We start from the raw sequence: 16,384 nt of genomic DNA, 5'->3' as shown, positions 1-16,384 counted from the left end.
TAGTCACCCTGTAAATTAACTATGACCAATATTTTAGTTACCCTGTAAATTAACTATGACCAACATTTTAGTTACACTGTACATTAACTATGACCAATATTTTTTATCGCCCTGTACATTCACTATGACCAATATTTTATCAGTTTGCTGATTTCGAAATCACATTAGCTACGTCCATACGTACCCTTGGAAACGCTGCGAGCGCTCCCGTAACGTTTGGAGCACGCAGTGTGAAATTGTGAACAGTCAACGCTTCGTGCGCAAGCGTTTCAGATCGCTTCGGCTGAGCCGCTTCGCCAAGCAGTTTGGCAACGTTTCGTGACGTCATAGCATCGACTTTTGTACACCACGTGATCATTATATCGCATTCAAAACCGAATTTGTGAACATTGCGTTTTCCAATCGCTTCTAACCGTTGCGAGATCGACACGATCCAAAACGTTTCCGAGGGTACGTAGGAACGCGGCCATAGATTTCGAAGGCCTGTACGTTTTGCCAGTCTCTGTCCGACCCCTCGGGTCATATATTGAAAGCGACGCGTACGGCTTCTGTTTTTTACTTTTCGCCATACGTTGAAAGGGTTACACTTATTATTTACTTTTGACCATACGTTATAAGTGTCACACATATAAAGTGTCATTTTATTTGTTACTTCGGGCAGGCTTTCAACTAGTATACTAGAATTGTGTGTAGGGCACACTTATTTGTTACTTCGGGTGATACCAATATTCATTCTTTTAGATTTCCATTGATGCCGCAAAAGCAAGGATCGATATGTGCATCATTAGAAATCCCAAATATGCCTATGAACAAATTCAATAATGAGCACTGCTCAAGTTTTTGGCCCGAATCAAAAATGTTTATACGGGGGACTTTTTTTTTGCTCGGAAAGTTATTTTATTCAAAAACAATTTATACTACTGATTTAAAATTTGGAAGGTAAATTTACTATACCGGGGGACATTAGTGCGATAAATTTGAAATCAGTAGTATAAATAGTTTTTGAAAAAAATAACTTATCCTAAGAAAAAAAACATTATTTGTACGATAAATACCCAGAATTCTAGATATTAATGGGGTTTGAGTTGTCGAAAAAAAAGGCCGTGACTTGCGTTGAATATAAGTAAAAATCTAGCCTTTGAAAAAACTAAAACAAATGTTGACAGATTTATAGGGGCGTATTTTGGGGGTGGGAGGGGGTGTAAGTTTTCCCACCCTCATTTTAGTTTTTAATTTATATCTAATTAACTACTTAATACACAAACGAAAACTCGGATTTATAATGTTGGAAATTGCGGGGGTCCGTATACGCTGCCCAAAAAACCTTACTTAGAATTAAATTTAAGGAACGTTTTTGCAATTCTAGCTTATATGTAAGCCACAGCTATTCAAAAATATAACTTTCATGAAAATCGGACTTAAATTAAGGAACTGTATGTAGATTTTTAGGCGAAAATATAAAAACACGAAAATTGGGGTCTTGTAAATTACCCTGAAGACTATACTTAAATTTAATATTTACTGATATAACCGAAGTTGTAGGTCCGCTGAATCCTAACCTATCCATTAAACGTTTTTAACGTTATCGGACTTAATTTTTAACAAAATATCAACCACACAAAGCCAAACTACCGAGAATAAAAATTGGACAAATGCCCAACTTCTAGGGCTCCGATTTGAAAACTTTATGAAAGGCTATCAATGTATGTACATTCGAACGAGATATCATTGAACCGTTGAAGAGGTATGCGCGACACGGCGCCATCGGCATCGGCGGCAACGGCTACATTGTGTGTAAAAAGGGGGCCAGAAAGCTAAACCATAACAAATGTGGAAGAAATATAAAATGATCAGAAAAACTCGGACTCGTAAGTCTTCGAGCTAAAATTATAAGCGCGAAACTCGGACCAAATAGGCCTTCGAGTAAAAAATAATAAAATAATATACTTAAAAAGCCAGAAAATCCAACAGTAGAGCGGTTTCGCCCTAGTTGGGGCTCATCAGTACTGTGTGGGTATCTGGCGAGCGACTTACTCTCGTATATTATTTTGAAAAACCGGATTTCTACAGCCGATAATATCCCTTTGGACTACATTTATAGCCAAGTTCACACTAGACACTTTGGAAAGGCTTTAAAGCGGTTTGGAAGTCAGTTTTGTTAAATTTCGGTATCAATTGGATTAATAGACAAACGATAAATACAGTTGACATGAAAACTTTACAATTTAACTTTTCGAAACCGTTTAAAAACGTTTCCAATGTGTCTAGTATGAACGAGGCTTACGTAACAAGGAAAGGTCTAGGATAAAAAAAAACGTTTTCACCATTTGAAAAAGATTGAAAAATAAATAATTAATGCAATTGGAAATTTGTTTTTATCTTTAACAGCAAAAGATATATAACTATTTATATTTTCTACGTGGCCGCTACGACGAGGGTTTTATGTCGATTGAAGCAACTATTGATTATATCATAAGAAACATACGAACAATAAGTATGGCACTGTCTATTTTTTAAAGCTAATTTTCTAATAACGAAATATTTTAAATTTATATTGTATAGGGATATTTACCGTTCTATAGACTATATTACCCTGATCTTATAGCTTTATAAAGTCGCCTTCTTTTGTCTCGCGCTATGCCTTTTCTCATACAGAATTTAAAAAAATGCAGAGATAATCTATACAGGTAAGTGTTTCAAGAGTAAAACATTACCGGTATTGTGAGATGGATACTTCTCTGGTAAGATTTGTATTATCTACTTCTGGTAATGTTTGCTACTTGTGTACGTAAGAAAATTATAAATAAAAGGTTCAAATTGGTATTTTAATTACTTCTTTTTATTTAGCTTAATAAAAGTTTAAATTGGATGGCACTTCAGAAAGGTGAAAGAAATGTAAGAAACGTGTAACATTGTTCAAGTCAAATCGAAGGACAATTAACTTGTTTTTAATCATAAATTCCTAAATAGTCAAATTTTATTTAAATTTCCCAAACCACCGAACGCATTGTTATATAATTCGTACAATTCACGGTATACGAATCGTACTTAACAGGATTAATTTCAGATCCACCATTTGAAAAAACCCATTCAGTAACTGTTGGTATTGCCATTTCGTAAGAATGTATTTTATCGCAAAACCCCAATGAAACGTACCTTTCGCCACATAAAAAAATTTGCCCATTAAGCGAAAAAATGAAATGTATTTTAAAAAAATCCTTGACTTGATATCTCTGCACTTTATGAACAATGTAGTAGTTGACAGCGTAATGAACATTGTTGTACATAGCAGATTGTACCGTAAAAATTCGATTTGGGAAATTCGCAGGGTAATTTTGTTTTTTCTATAAATTTCCCTCCTTTAATTTCTTGTATACCCGATATTGCTTCAGATAATAAATTGTAGCATTCGTAATACTGATGTCTCATTGAAAGGGTTTTCGTGATTTAACGAAGTTTTTGGATGAGGAAGCCACCGATTTAAAATATCGGTGTTTACTTTCAAAGCGCATCGACGAAATGGTCGATAAAGGTCCGTATAACTTTATAGCAGTTACGTAATGGATAAGATAATGATATTTAGGGGTCATTGAGTTAGCTCCGCGTGTCTCTCGTACGTTTACAAGAAATTTGCTAATTAAATTTTAAAGACAAGGCAAAAAGTCAATAGGCACACTTTCCGCAAAAATATGATCGCACAATTGCCTTAACTGTAAATACGCTCTCCAGTAATCAGATTCAAAATCTATTAAATCGTGAAAGGGAAGAGTCGGAATAGACAAAACATTTCGCTCGCTGACCCCTTTATCTTGCCCTGTGCACTCAAGGCTGTACGATTTTGTTTTTCAGGTCTGCTCGTTTCAGTTTTGCCATATTTGAAATCTTCGATGTTTTTGTTTAAATCATATAGTGTAATTTGTCGATTAGTTATCATACTATTCAAAATGAATTTTAAAACGGATGGGATGACCCCTTCTAATAAATCGTGCATAACATCCGGTGGTAATTGTTTCGTAATATCGAATTTATCTAATTTCATTAGCTCACTACGAAACTTAACCCCATAAATTGAACAATCACTCTCATCTTTCGATATACAATCGAGATGGTATTTATGACGTGCTAGAGTTCTTAGTGTAACTTCGGTTTCTTTAGTTTTTACGCTAATTTGGCTGTGGTCAACCATGCAGAAACGGCAAATTTGACCGCTTCCAAAAGTAGGATTAAATCCTGCCAGTTTATGCAATCCAAGGTTGTCGCCGGTGAATACCGAAGCAAATCCTTTAACGTATCTACCCAAATCTTTAATATATAAACCTTTGGTAGATAATATATTTAAATCAAAAATCAATGGCTGTAAAACCTCGGACCAACCATATTTTTCAACGTCAATAGCTTTTGCTAAAAATACCAGATGTATGTCACTAATTTTTGCGCGGTATTTTGGTTTTCTATTCAATATAGAAAAATAGCCGCCCAAAACCTTTTTTTTCCCTCGTTTTGAACCCAATGGGTTTACTATTTCAAATTCATCTGAATAAATTTGCAATTGAATACTTTCAAAAGTTAAATTATGGTCACTTGCTAGTAACCTTTTCGATACTTCTCCTTGAAGAAAATGAGAAATGTTATTTTTCTCTACTGTTACCAAATCCGTGTGGTAAAAAAGTTCGTTAATAAACTCGTACAAGTTCGTGAGGGTTTTCAAAAGTGGCACGTAATGAAACTTGTCTTTTTCAGTTGAATCTTGGCACTCAGCGAATCTATATTCCTCTGGCTCTAGTAATCCTAAATTATTTTTGCAAACATTTTTAATTTTATAGTTCGATTTTATACTTTCAAATGAGAGATAAACTTGTTCGACGGTTTTTGAAAAGTCAATTCCAACAACTGGTATATTGTTTTTATTTAACTTTTCTCGAATGTTCTCACATTGAAGTTCCAAAAGATGTGTAGAGAATTGAAGTAAATCACTCTTAAGGTCTTCCATAACGGAGTGAGGAGTTACATGTTTCTCTCTGTACTTGAGAATTATTTTCAGAACAGTTTCTCTTATTTCAAAGGCGTTTAGTTTGTTGTCAAACCTTTTGGTATTATTTTGACCTAAATTTTCACTTTGAACGTCTTCCACATCGAAACCTTGATCACTTTGCGTGGTCTCTCCAACATTGGTTTCGTCTACTGCCGTAGAAATATCATCGGGCGCTTTACTTAAAGCGTCTGCGTCGACGGTACGTGTCCATTTTTCTAAACATTCTACCACAGCCGTCTAAACCACAAAACATTTTAAAGCCTTTTTCATACTCATGAACATTTTTAATATGAGTTATCAGACGATTAAAAGTTTTTGCAAAAAAGGTGCAACGTTGACAGCGTAACTCCATAATCCTACAAGCTACAAATGTATTTTCTTGTAGTTTGTATTAAAGAGCTGTATATTTACAGAATACTAACAGTCTGCTACAACGTAGTTTGTGACAATATAATCTGCAATTATAGCGAACGTTTTACGTCTTTTTTATTCTCCTACGCAAAAACTTTATATTCAAAAGACCTAAAATAGTCGAGACGGTCGATATGACCATGAATATATCTAGCTAGATATATTCATGATATGACGTACGAACGCCTTGCCGATTATTTTGTGCCCATAAAGGGTTGAGTCGATTCGGTACTTAACGGCTGACCAGTGTAGCGAGAGCGCGAGCCTAAGTCGTTATGGGTTAAAAAAATAAAAAAACGAATATTACTCACGATTACTTCCCTTTAATAAAAATATTTGAGAAAAATTAATTATTTCCGTTTATGAATCACTAAATAGCTTTCGTAATTTATATTTTTGTAATGTACACTGTTAAAAATTACTGTAGCATCCTGTTAAATTTTAACAGGTAAATTCCAGTACCAACTTTTACCGTTAGAGTTACTAGATAGTTGCTGTACGCAACCGCTATAGTCCTGTTCGTCGATTAAGCGTTATAATAACAGTAAATTTTCGGTAATACCGTGTAACCGACGGCTTGAGCCCGGCATCTTGTGGAGGTTGCAGTTTTCACTAGTTTCAAAGTGTAACGGCTTTGCTGTGGTGCAATTGAAGATGATCGTATCACGGAACACAAATTATCATATGTAAAATAGTTAGTAGAATTTTAAATTTCATTATTTTAAAGTAATAATTAAGTTAATAATGGGGCCATTTTAGTTAAGTAGATATTTGTATTGTGTATTTGGTCAAGAATGTATTTATTTATGCTTGATTGGTATAAACAAATCGCCTAGGCTTAACTCAATAACGCGTCAATTTTTAAATTATCCCGTTAAACGCTATAATTTAAAACTTTAATTATGATTCTGAGTGATAAATTTGTATATATTATAGTTATCACTTTGAAGCAAAATAGCAGTAAAAAAAAACACTTAGCCAACCTAATACTGTAATATTATCAAATATTTCACCCAGAATCTCAATTATTGAAACTAAAAATTATTAGCATAGCTATTATATTATATTATATTATTACCCTAGTCAGATTTAGGGAAGGTTGTTTTAAGTTATCATTCAAATGAATTTGGAAAAAATTTGCTATAACTTTTAAGTATATTTTACACGATGATGGATACCAAAATTTCAAACTTAAATTTAGTAAAAGCTGGCTAAATTAAATTTTTTCACTCGGTAACATATTCAGTGGGTGAACAGAAGACTTCGCTCTTAAAACACTGAAGCTTCCATCAGTCCAGTAATTGAGTAATTTTACCATATGAAAATTTTTCATCAGGTCAATTGAACCAAAAACATTTTCTACGTTATTAGTACTTTGCACAGCTATTCTGACTTGAACCTGGTTTTTTAATGCTTGTTGGATTGAATGGATAAATTACTTCAGCTTTTATATAAATTATATAGGTAGGATAGAAACAAATCTTATTCAAAAGCTGAAGTATATTTTTTTATTTAACACCATCACTTAAAAACAACCTTGCCCAAGTCCGATAAGCTGCGTTGGGTAATTTTTCGATTCAATAATTGTAATTCTGGGAAAAAAATTGCATGCAATTAAGTTATCACATTGAAAGAAGCTTCAGTGTTTTCATAGTGAAATGTAAGGGAAGTTAGCTTTAAATATAGTGGAAAATTACCTTTGTTATTCTATGTTCACCCATTGAGTATGGTAGCAGATGAAACAAAATTAATTAGCCAAACTAATACTGTAATATATGCAAAGTTTTCACTCAGAATCAAAATTATTGAATCCAAAAAATATTTAGCTATTTTATTATTACCCTACAGAGCTAGTCAGACTTAGGGAAGCTTGTTTTAAGATAAGTTAAAAATGAATTTGGAAAAAAAAATTGCTTGAGCTTTTAAATTTACGATACAGATTGGATCACATTTAATGTGATGATTCTGAGTGAAAAATTTGCATAAGTCGAAGTTATTGGATTGCAGGAAACTAGTGTTTTCAGGGTGAAATTTAAGGGAAGTTGCCGTTAAATATAGTTGAAAATTATCTTTTTAAGTCTGTGTTCACCCAATTAATATGTTAGGAAGTGAAAAAATTTCATATAGCAAGCTTTTATTAAATTTTATTTTGAAATTTTGGTATCCACCCTTTATCATGTATTTAAAAGCTCAAGCATTTTTTTCCAAATTCATTTTAACCAAATCTTAAAACACGCTTCCCTACACATAACTGAACCAAGAAATATTTATCTACGTTATTAGTCCTCTACACAAATACTCTGACTTGCACAAGGTTTTTAAAGTGATGGTTAAATTAGAATAAAAAAAATTATTTCAGGTTTTATATAAATGATATAGCGAGGATCCAAAAAAAATCTTATTTAATTGCTGAAGTAATTTTTTTTAAATTGAACACCATCACTTAAAAAACAACCATGCCCAAGTCTGAATACCTGTGTTGGGTAATTCAAAGGTGGTTACATATTTTTTTCGATTCAATAATTGTAATCCTGGGGAAAAAAATTGCATGTAATATAGTTATCGCATTGAAAGAAGCTTCAGTGTTTTCATAGTGAAATGTAAGGAAAGTTGGCTTTACATATAGTGGAAAATCACCTTTGTTATTCTATGTTCACCCATTGAGTATGGTAGCAGATGAAACAAAATTAATTAGCCAAACTAATACTGTAATATATGCAAAGTTTTCACTCAGAATCAAAATTATTGAATCCAAAAAATATTTAGCTAATTTATTATTACCCTACAGAGCTAGAAAGACTTAGGGAAGCTTGTTTTAAGATAAGTTAAAAATGAATTTGGAAAAAAAAATGGCTTGAGCTTTTAAATTTACGATACAGATTGGATCACATTTAATGTGATGATTCTGAGTGAAAAATTTGCATAAGTCGAAGTTATTGGATTGCAGGAAACTAGTGTTTTCAGGGTGAAATTTAAGGGAAGTTGCCGTTAAATATAGTTGAAAATTATCTTTTTAAGTCTGTGTTCACCCAATTAATATGTTAGGAAGTGAAAAAATTTCATATAGCAAGCTTTTATTAAATTTTATTTTGAAATTTTGGTATCCACCCTTTATCATATATTTAAAAGCTCAAGCATTTTGTTTCCAAATTCATTTTAACCAAATCTTAAAACAAGCTTCCCTACACATAACTGAACCAAGAAATATTTATCTACATTATTAGTCCTCTACACAAATACTCTGACTTGCACAAGGTTTTTAAAGTGATGGTTAAATTAGAATCAAAAAAATAAATTATTTCAGGTTTTATATAAATGATATAGCGAGGATCCAAAAAAAATCTTATTTAATTGCTGAAGTAATTTTTTTTAAATTGAACACCATCACTTAAAAAACAACCATGCCCAAGTCTGAATACCTGTGTTGGGTAATTCAAAGGTGTTTACATATTTTTTTCGATTCAATAATTGTAATCCTGGGGAAAAAAATTGCATGTAATATAGTTATCGCATTGAAAGAAGCTTCAGTGTTTTCATAGTGAAATGTAAGGAAAGTTGGCTTTACATATAGTGGAAAATCACCTTTGTTATTCTATGTTCACCATTGAGAATGGTAGCAGGTGAAAATAAAATTAGCCAGCCCAATTCTGTAATATATGCAAAATTTTCAATAAGAATCACAATTATTAAAGCCAAAAAATATTTCGCTATTTTATTATTACCTTACAAAGCTAGTCAGACTTAGGGAAGCTTGTTTTAAGATATGGTTAAAATTAATTTGGAAAAAAAAACGCTCGAGCTTTTAAATGATACAGGGTGGATACCAAAATTTAAGAAAAGCTTGCTAAATGAATTTTTTTCACTTCTTAACATATTCAATGGGTGACCACAGACTGAAAAAGATAATTTTCAACTATATTGAAAGGCAACTTACCTTAATTATCACCCTGAAAACACTGAAGTTTCCTTCAATTCAATAACTTTAACATATGCAAATTTTTCACTCGATTCATCACATTAACTGAACCAAGAAATAATTATCTCTGTTAATAGTACTCTACACAGCTATTCAGACTTGCAAAGTTTTTAAAGTGATGGTTAAATTAGAATAAAAAAATGATATAGGGTGGATACAAAATAAAATCTTATTTAAAAGCTGAAGTATTTTTTTTTTAAATTGAACACCATCACTTAAAAAGAACCTTGCCAAAGTCTGAATACCTGTGTTGGGTAATTTTAAGGTGGTTGCGTATTTTTTTGTCTTCAATAATTGTGATTCTGGAAAATAAAACTGCATATAATAAAGTTATGGCAGTGAAGGAAGTTTCAATGTTTTTACAGTGAAATGTAAGGGAAGTTGCCTTTAAATATAGTTAAAAATTATCTTTGTTAGTCTATGTGTGACCATTGGGTATGGTAGCAGATGAAAAAATTTATTTAACCAACTTAATACTGTTATCTAAGATTGTTTTAACCCATAACCACAATTATTGGACCAAAAGATATTTAACCACTTTTTTATTTTAAAAAGTTGGCGAAGTGAAAATTTTACACCTGCTACCGTATTCAATGGGTGAACACAAACTAATGATGTTTCTTTTCAGCTGCATTTAAAGGAAACTATTTTATTTCACTACGATAACTTTAATATATTCAATTTGTTTTGCCCTAAATCACAATTATTGAATCCAAAAATATTTAACCACCCTTTTATTACTTTACATAGTTATTCAGACTTTGGCAAAGTTGTTTTTAGTGATGGTATCAAATTGAAAAAAGAAAGCTCTAGCGTGTACACCACCAAAATTTCACTTATTTTAAAATTTAAGTTATTGTTTTAACACCTCTAAAAAACCAACCTGCCCAAGTCTTGAAGTAGGGGATTACATTTTCTTTATTCAATAAATGTGATTCTGGGTGAAATTTAAGAGAAGTTGCCTTTAAATATCTCCAAAAATTATCTATCTTAGTCTGTGGTCACCCATTGAGTAAGCTAGGTGAAAAAAATTCCATTTAGCTCCCTTTTTAAAATTGAGTTTGAAATTTGGTTATCTATTTAAACTTTTTTACTAAAAATAATTGTAATTGTAATTGTATTTTAATCACTACCGCTTAAAGAACCTGCCTAAAATCTTACTGACTATGCTTAATGTGCATATGTTTTTGGTTCAATAATTGTGATTTTGTATGAAGAATTTCCAGTTATTAAAATTATTACATTGTTTAGCTGCAGTACACTCATAGAAGACATTGAACACTGATGAAGAGTTTAATTCAAATTGAAAAATATTTTGGCTGAATTTATTAAAATCAAGATTGAGAAACTGAAACAGCTGGATTTGAGTAAAGTTTCATTTCGAGTATCTCCATCAATGGCAAACAGACAAGAAAGCTGAAGCTGATAATTTCAAAAAACATCAATTGTTAAATTAAATTAAAGGTCTTTTTTTTCTGCCTGTTACCCTTTAAATTTACTTACCTGCCACACAAATACCCTGGTGGTAGGCCAACGTTTTCTGCAGTTGGCCTACCACCAGTATATTTGTGTGGCAGGAAAGTGAATTTAAAGGGTGACAGGAAGAAGAAAACCTAACCCTTAGAGTATTAAATAGCAGAAAATTCACGTTTATAATTTAATTTCACCGAAATACAAGTGTTAACGAACGTTGACAGATTTTATTTTATTAATTGATTTGAAAATTTGAACTTTAAATTTTATAAATTGTATAAGTATTTTTAGTAAAAACAATCTTGGTGAGGTTTATGCACTTTTTGATGTTTTAAAAATTTTGTTCACATAACCTGATTTGATTCAATTGCTGTTTCATGTTTTTCAAATAAAAAAGTTCATCAATAATTTAGTTTTATCTATTTAAATTTAAAATTGCCATTCATGTACAATTATCATGTAGTAATTAATATTTGGAATTAATTTTGGGTAGGCCTATAGCCCCAGCATAATTTTTGCGACAACAGGATAATAAGGTTCTATTGTTAAATTACCGTAAACGTAATGGGAAATTTCATGTTGGAACAACAGCAATTTAAAATTTACTGTTAATGGTACTTTATATTTCTCGTGTCTAGAACAGGTTTTTACTTGCTACGGTTACAGGAAAAAATACCTGTAATTTTACAGGAATTTTCCTGGTAATTTTCTGCCAGGTAAATTCCTGTAAATTTTAACAGCAATTTTTAACAGTGTAAATGTAGACTGAGTAACGTCCATGGCGGTGTACGGATTGTATGATACAATATGGTTGTAGTAGAAATAATGTAAAGGCAATTTTTACCAATAATATATATATTTCATGCTTAACAGAAAAATACTTAATAAGGTCTCGGTAAAAAAGGTCCGAATAAAACGAAGTAAGAGAAAGTTAGATACATTATTAAAGAATTCCCGTTAAAACATTTATATCAGTTAAATAGAGCCGAAAAAATTGGTTCTTTCACTAGCACTTTACATTCGTTTTTTTACCGTATTTCAATGATTTATCCTAAAAAATATCCAAAAAAACGAATGTAGGTACATGAGATATTTCATTTTTTAATCTAACGTTGAACGTTGTATGATCTCTTTGTACCCCGTTTTTCAAGTCGCGCTTTAACTCGATTAAGGTTTATTTCGACGATTCTTCTGGCGAGGTTTAGATAACTTAGTAATGGACGGTACCAAGAGCATCGTATGTGGCATAAAAATGATAAAATTCGGGGAGAATGGAAAAAGAATAACCTTAGAAAAAGGTTCTACTATCAAAACGGAACGTAGAAATTTTAAAGGATATATTTGACCTGGGAGACGACTTTATACATCAGGTAAGCTTAAAATTCCTAAATTTGTTGGTCAATGAGGCTCTTGAAATGTGTTTAGATAAAAGGGGGCGCTGCGCAACATTTAAGGGGATTAAATAGCCTTGGTTTTAATACGTCACACGAGACAGCGCGATTTTTTTTGGCGCTTGGGTTTTTGTACCTGCTGTCTGCGTGGCGTATTAAATCCAAGGTCGTTAGATCCTCTAATGTTGCGCAGAGCCCGCGCTTTTATCTAAAAAAGGCCTTTCCAGCGGCAAAATTCGTCCCAACTTGGAATGTGACCTACAAATTCCATTATGGTGTCTACTTTGAGGATTCGATGAGTCCGCAGAGATTCGGGGTGGGCAACATAGTTTTTGGATTGGCAGGGAGGGGGGAAAGAGAGGGCAGTTGCCCCAAAATTTGCGTTCAACGAATTGGACAATGTTTGATGTTGTTCCCGATGGTAAATACAACGCTGAGTCGAATGCGATCATCCACATGTCCATAGGACGAACCATGTTGGAGGTATGACGGAATTTGTAATGAATGTCGTGTCGTTTTCTCTAATATGCGGAAAAAAAATCAAAACATTTTATATTTAGCAATTGGGCCGAGTGGGGTATTTTTAACGACATGTTGCTAGGGCGAATAGTTTCGGTGTACACTCACAAACGTGGTTTTCTCGAAATTTCACTAATATTGAAAGGTTATATCAACATATTGACCAAGACCAACCATACTTTCACTTCTTACGTATTTATTAGTGCCGAATCGAATTGATAAATGTAAAACTTTGGGATTTTTTTGCATATTAGAGAAAAAACACGTCATTCATTACAAAATCCGTCATAACTCGAAAACTGTTGGTCCTATGGGCAAGTCGATTTACAATCGTGACCAACACCAAACACACCCCTCCTTTTCCCTCCTTGCCTCCCCAAAAGAACTATGTTGTCTACCCCGCAACGCTCCCGACTCATCGAATCCTCCAAGTAGACACAAAAATTGAATTTTAGGCCTTATCCAAGCTGGAACGAATTTGGCTGCTGAGCTACCCTCTTTTACCCGTACTATTTAAAGAACCTCATTATGTCGCTTTAAAACCAAAATCACGTATCTTTTAGGATTTGTGTACAAAGTTACGTTGTTTTTGGTTTTGGGGCGACGATTATTTTGCGCTTCTTTGAAAGTTAAGAAACAATCAAACATAACATTTAAAATAAATATTGAAAATAAGAACCCCAAAAAAATAACTGTAAATACAATTAAAATAATACTTCACATTACTTAATAATAAAATTGTATATTTGGTTTTTCGTTCAAATACCAACTTTGCGCTTTCGTTTTTGAAAAGATTACTTTGGTACTAATATATTCGTTAAAACTTATAAACGGCTTAACTAATGGAAAGTATGCTATATAAATGTTAAGTTTTCTTCAATTTTAGTCACCTAAAGCCAGTGGCGTAACGACAAGTTTTGGGCCCCCCACAGGATATCAAAAGGGCTCTTGAACCCTAATAACCTTTCCAAGTTATCATCATTTGCACCCACTCCCCCATCCTATAAAGCGTTTTCAATCTTTCTGATTTGCCCTACTTAAAAAGAAAGGGCCCCTGATTGTCATGGGCCCATCCGCTGTCGCGGGCTCTGCGGGTCCTTAGTTACGCCACTGCTTAAATCGTAATCTTCCATCATATTTCGCCAATTCTTTTTCTAATTTAATGATATATTTTGGTGGCAGATTTTGGGTTCTATGCGCTGTAGAAAATCTCAAATTATTTTATTAATTTTATAGACTAATGACGACTTCCTTAAAATCATGATAAACTCGGAAGATAATGACGTAATAAAATAAGGAGACATAATTCACATTAAGACGAGAGTAATAATAATTTTGACTTGAAGATATCGTATAAAATTACGCAATTGTTTCATATTTATGTAGAAACGTCTCATCGATGAAGAATACAGTAATAACTGTAACATTGTTAAGAAAACGAAGTCGTACACTTCTCAGCCCGAAAAAGAGGTTAGTTTTTTTGTATAAATTGTAGCTCTCCTTCTCTAATGAGGTACAGTACCATTAAAAATTCAGTATAGTATGTTTAATTAACCTCATAATTAATTTCTATAGATCGTTAATTTGGGCACGCAATCTAGCTTCTCCGAGGGATCATAAAATGGAAATAATTCGATTTTGTAATGCTTTTCAAGAAGTCTTTAACAAGACGCGTTTATTTAACGTCTTAATTTATAGGGTAATTCAAAATCTAAAAGAAAAATTAAAGCCCAAACTAAAGAAAAGTGATTTGACTGTTGACAATACACTACCGGATTTTCCCAAATACATATCAGACCCTGACTGTTACGCGAAGACGTGTGAGTCACAAAAAGAGAAAGACGGATTTGGGAAAGAAATCATTTTAATTTTATATAATGACCTCAAAGCAAAATATTCATAGTAAGTTATTTTAAAAGGTGGAACTGTAACGAAGAACGTGCTTATGCAAATAAGATTATTAGTTGTTAATCGTTTTCCCCTATAATTTTCTAAACCCTTCACCTTTTCAATAAGCTGGATAACAATGTCTTAAAGAAAACAAAACGTAAGGGCGATTTACAAATAACCTTATTTGAAGGGGGTTTGTATTTTCCTGTTTTCCCAAAAAATAAAAATTTAAAAGATGATTAACAAAGCATTCGTTATAAACTCTACTTCGTAATAACGCGCTCTTATCAAAACACAAATCATTTTAATTATTCTTTGAAAATTAGTTACCCTGGAAAACATCTGTTTGTGTCTCAGAAACTCGTCCATAAGTATGACCATGTGAACCTGGACCTGGCTATGTAAATAAAATAGTTTTTAAAACTAACGGTATGTCCTAATAATTTTCAATTCGTTTTCCCTAGACAATTTGGTGGACTCGACTCAGGGCAAAATTCAAAAACCATCGTGTTGATGTGAAAGATGAAGATGACGATGAAGTTCAAGAAATGAGACGGATATTTGGTAAAAAAACCAAAAGTAAATAAACAATACAAGACGTCAGTCCCGTTAGATTGCGAGTGAGCATTTCCCTGCCTTTTACTGTTAATTTTATTATAATAGTTGGTCGTGGTATATTTTCAACCTTAAATTCTGTAGATGGAAGACATATCAAATCCAAGCGATATGCCGGATATGGAAGACGATTTTTCAGTGGCGAAACATAAAAGCGACATGAAAGATATGTTAAAGAAAACCAATGTGGATTGGGTACCAATAAATTCCAAAATGGACCGTACATTTCGTTTTCGTTCTCTCGAAATTAAAGAAAAATATCAATTGGAAGTTGTACTAGAAGAATATCCGGCTCTTCGGGATTTAAATCAAGTAATTTACATTTTTAAAATACCACCTTTCAAAATAACCTGCATTTTCACGGTATAGATTCACTTAGAGTTCCAAAGAATTCACAAATTTAGAGAAGATTTGAAAATTTGTGAATCATTAGAAAAATTCGGAGGGAAACTATGGAACAACACTCCAAAATCAACGGTGATAAAAGATCTTAAATCCCGTATAATGGCTCGTCTCGCTCGAGAAACCAATGAGGATTCCAAAAGAAGTAATTGTTCCGATAGTGTAGTTGTATTGAGTTTATTTTGTATGAAAAAGAAAAAATACCGTCCGGCCCAATTATTCTTTATCAAGGTGAAAACTTGATTGAAAGCGAAGTTTTTGAAATATACGTTGACGGAGCAGAAATTGGCCAAACTTCCGATATTACATCCGCTTTAATTGCGTATTTTGAATGTTTTTGGGTGTTTAACATTGAATACAATGTTATGCTTAAAAAAACTTTAGTTTTTGTCGAAAATGGACTTTTGGGGTTAAAATATTCTACCATTGTAACTCGTGTAAAAATGTAATCAAACAATTCGTAGGACCAATTTAATGGGCAATTAAAATTGTTCGTAAAAGTTGCCGATTCTTTCTACATTTTTTATTTACAAGGTAATTAAAATGTTAATTATATAAGTTTCGTGTTATTTTCAAACTGTTTATTTTCATTATTGTGGTAAAAATATTTATTTAAATAAATAAATAAAACTCTTTCTTTAAAATGGATAGTATTTACGTTCTTTAAAATGAATA

Source organism: Leiobunum rupestre, chromosome 1 (assembly GCF_980474605.1).
Source record: "Leiobunum rupestre chromosome 1, qqLeiRupe1.1.hap1, whole genome shotgun sequence".
Classification (NCBI taxonomy): Eukaryota; Metazoa; Arthropoda; class Arachnida; order Opiliones; family Sclerosomatidae; genus Leiobunum; species Leiobunum rupestre.
This window is presented reverse-complemented; position numbering follows the sequence as displayed.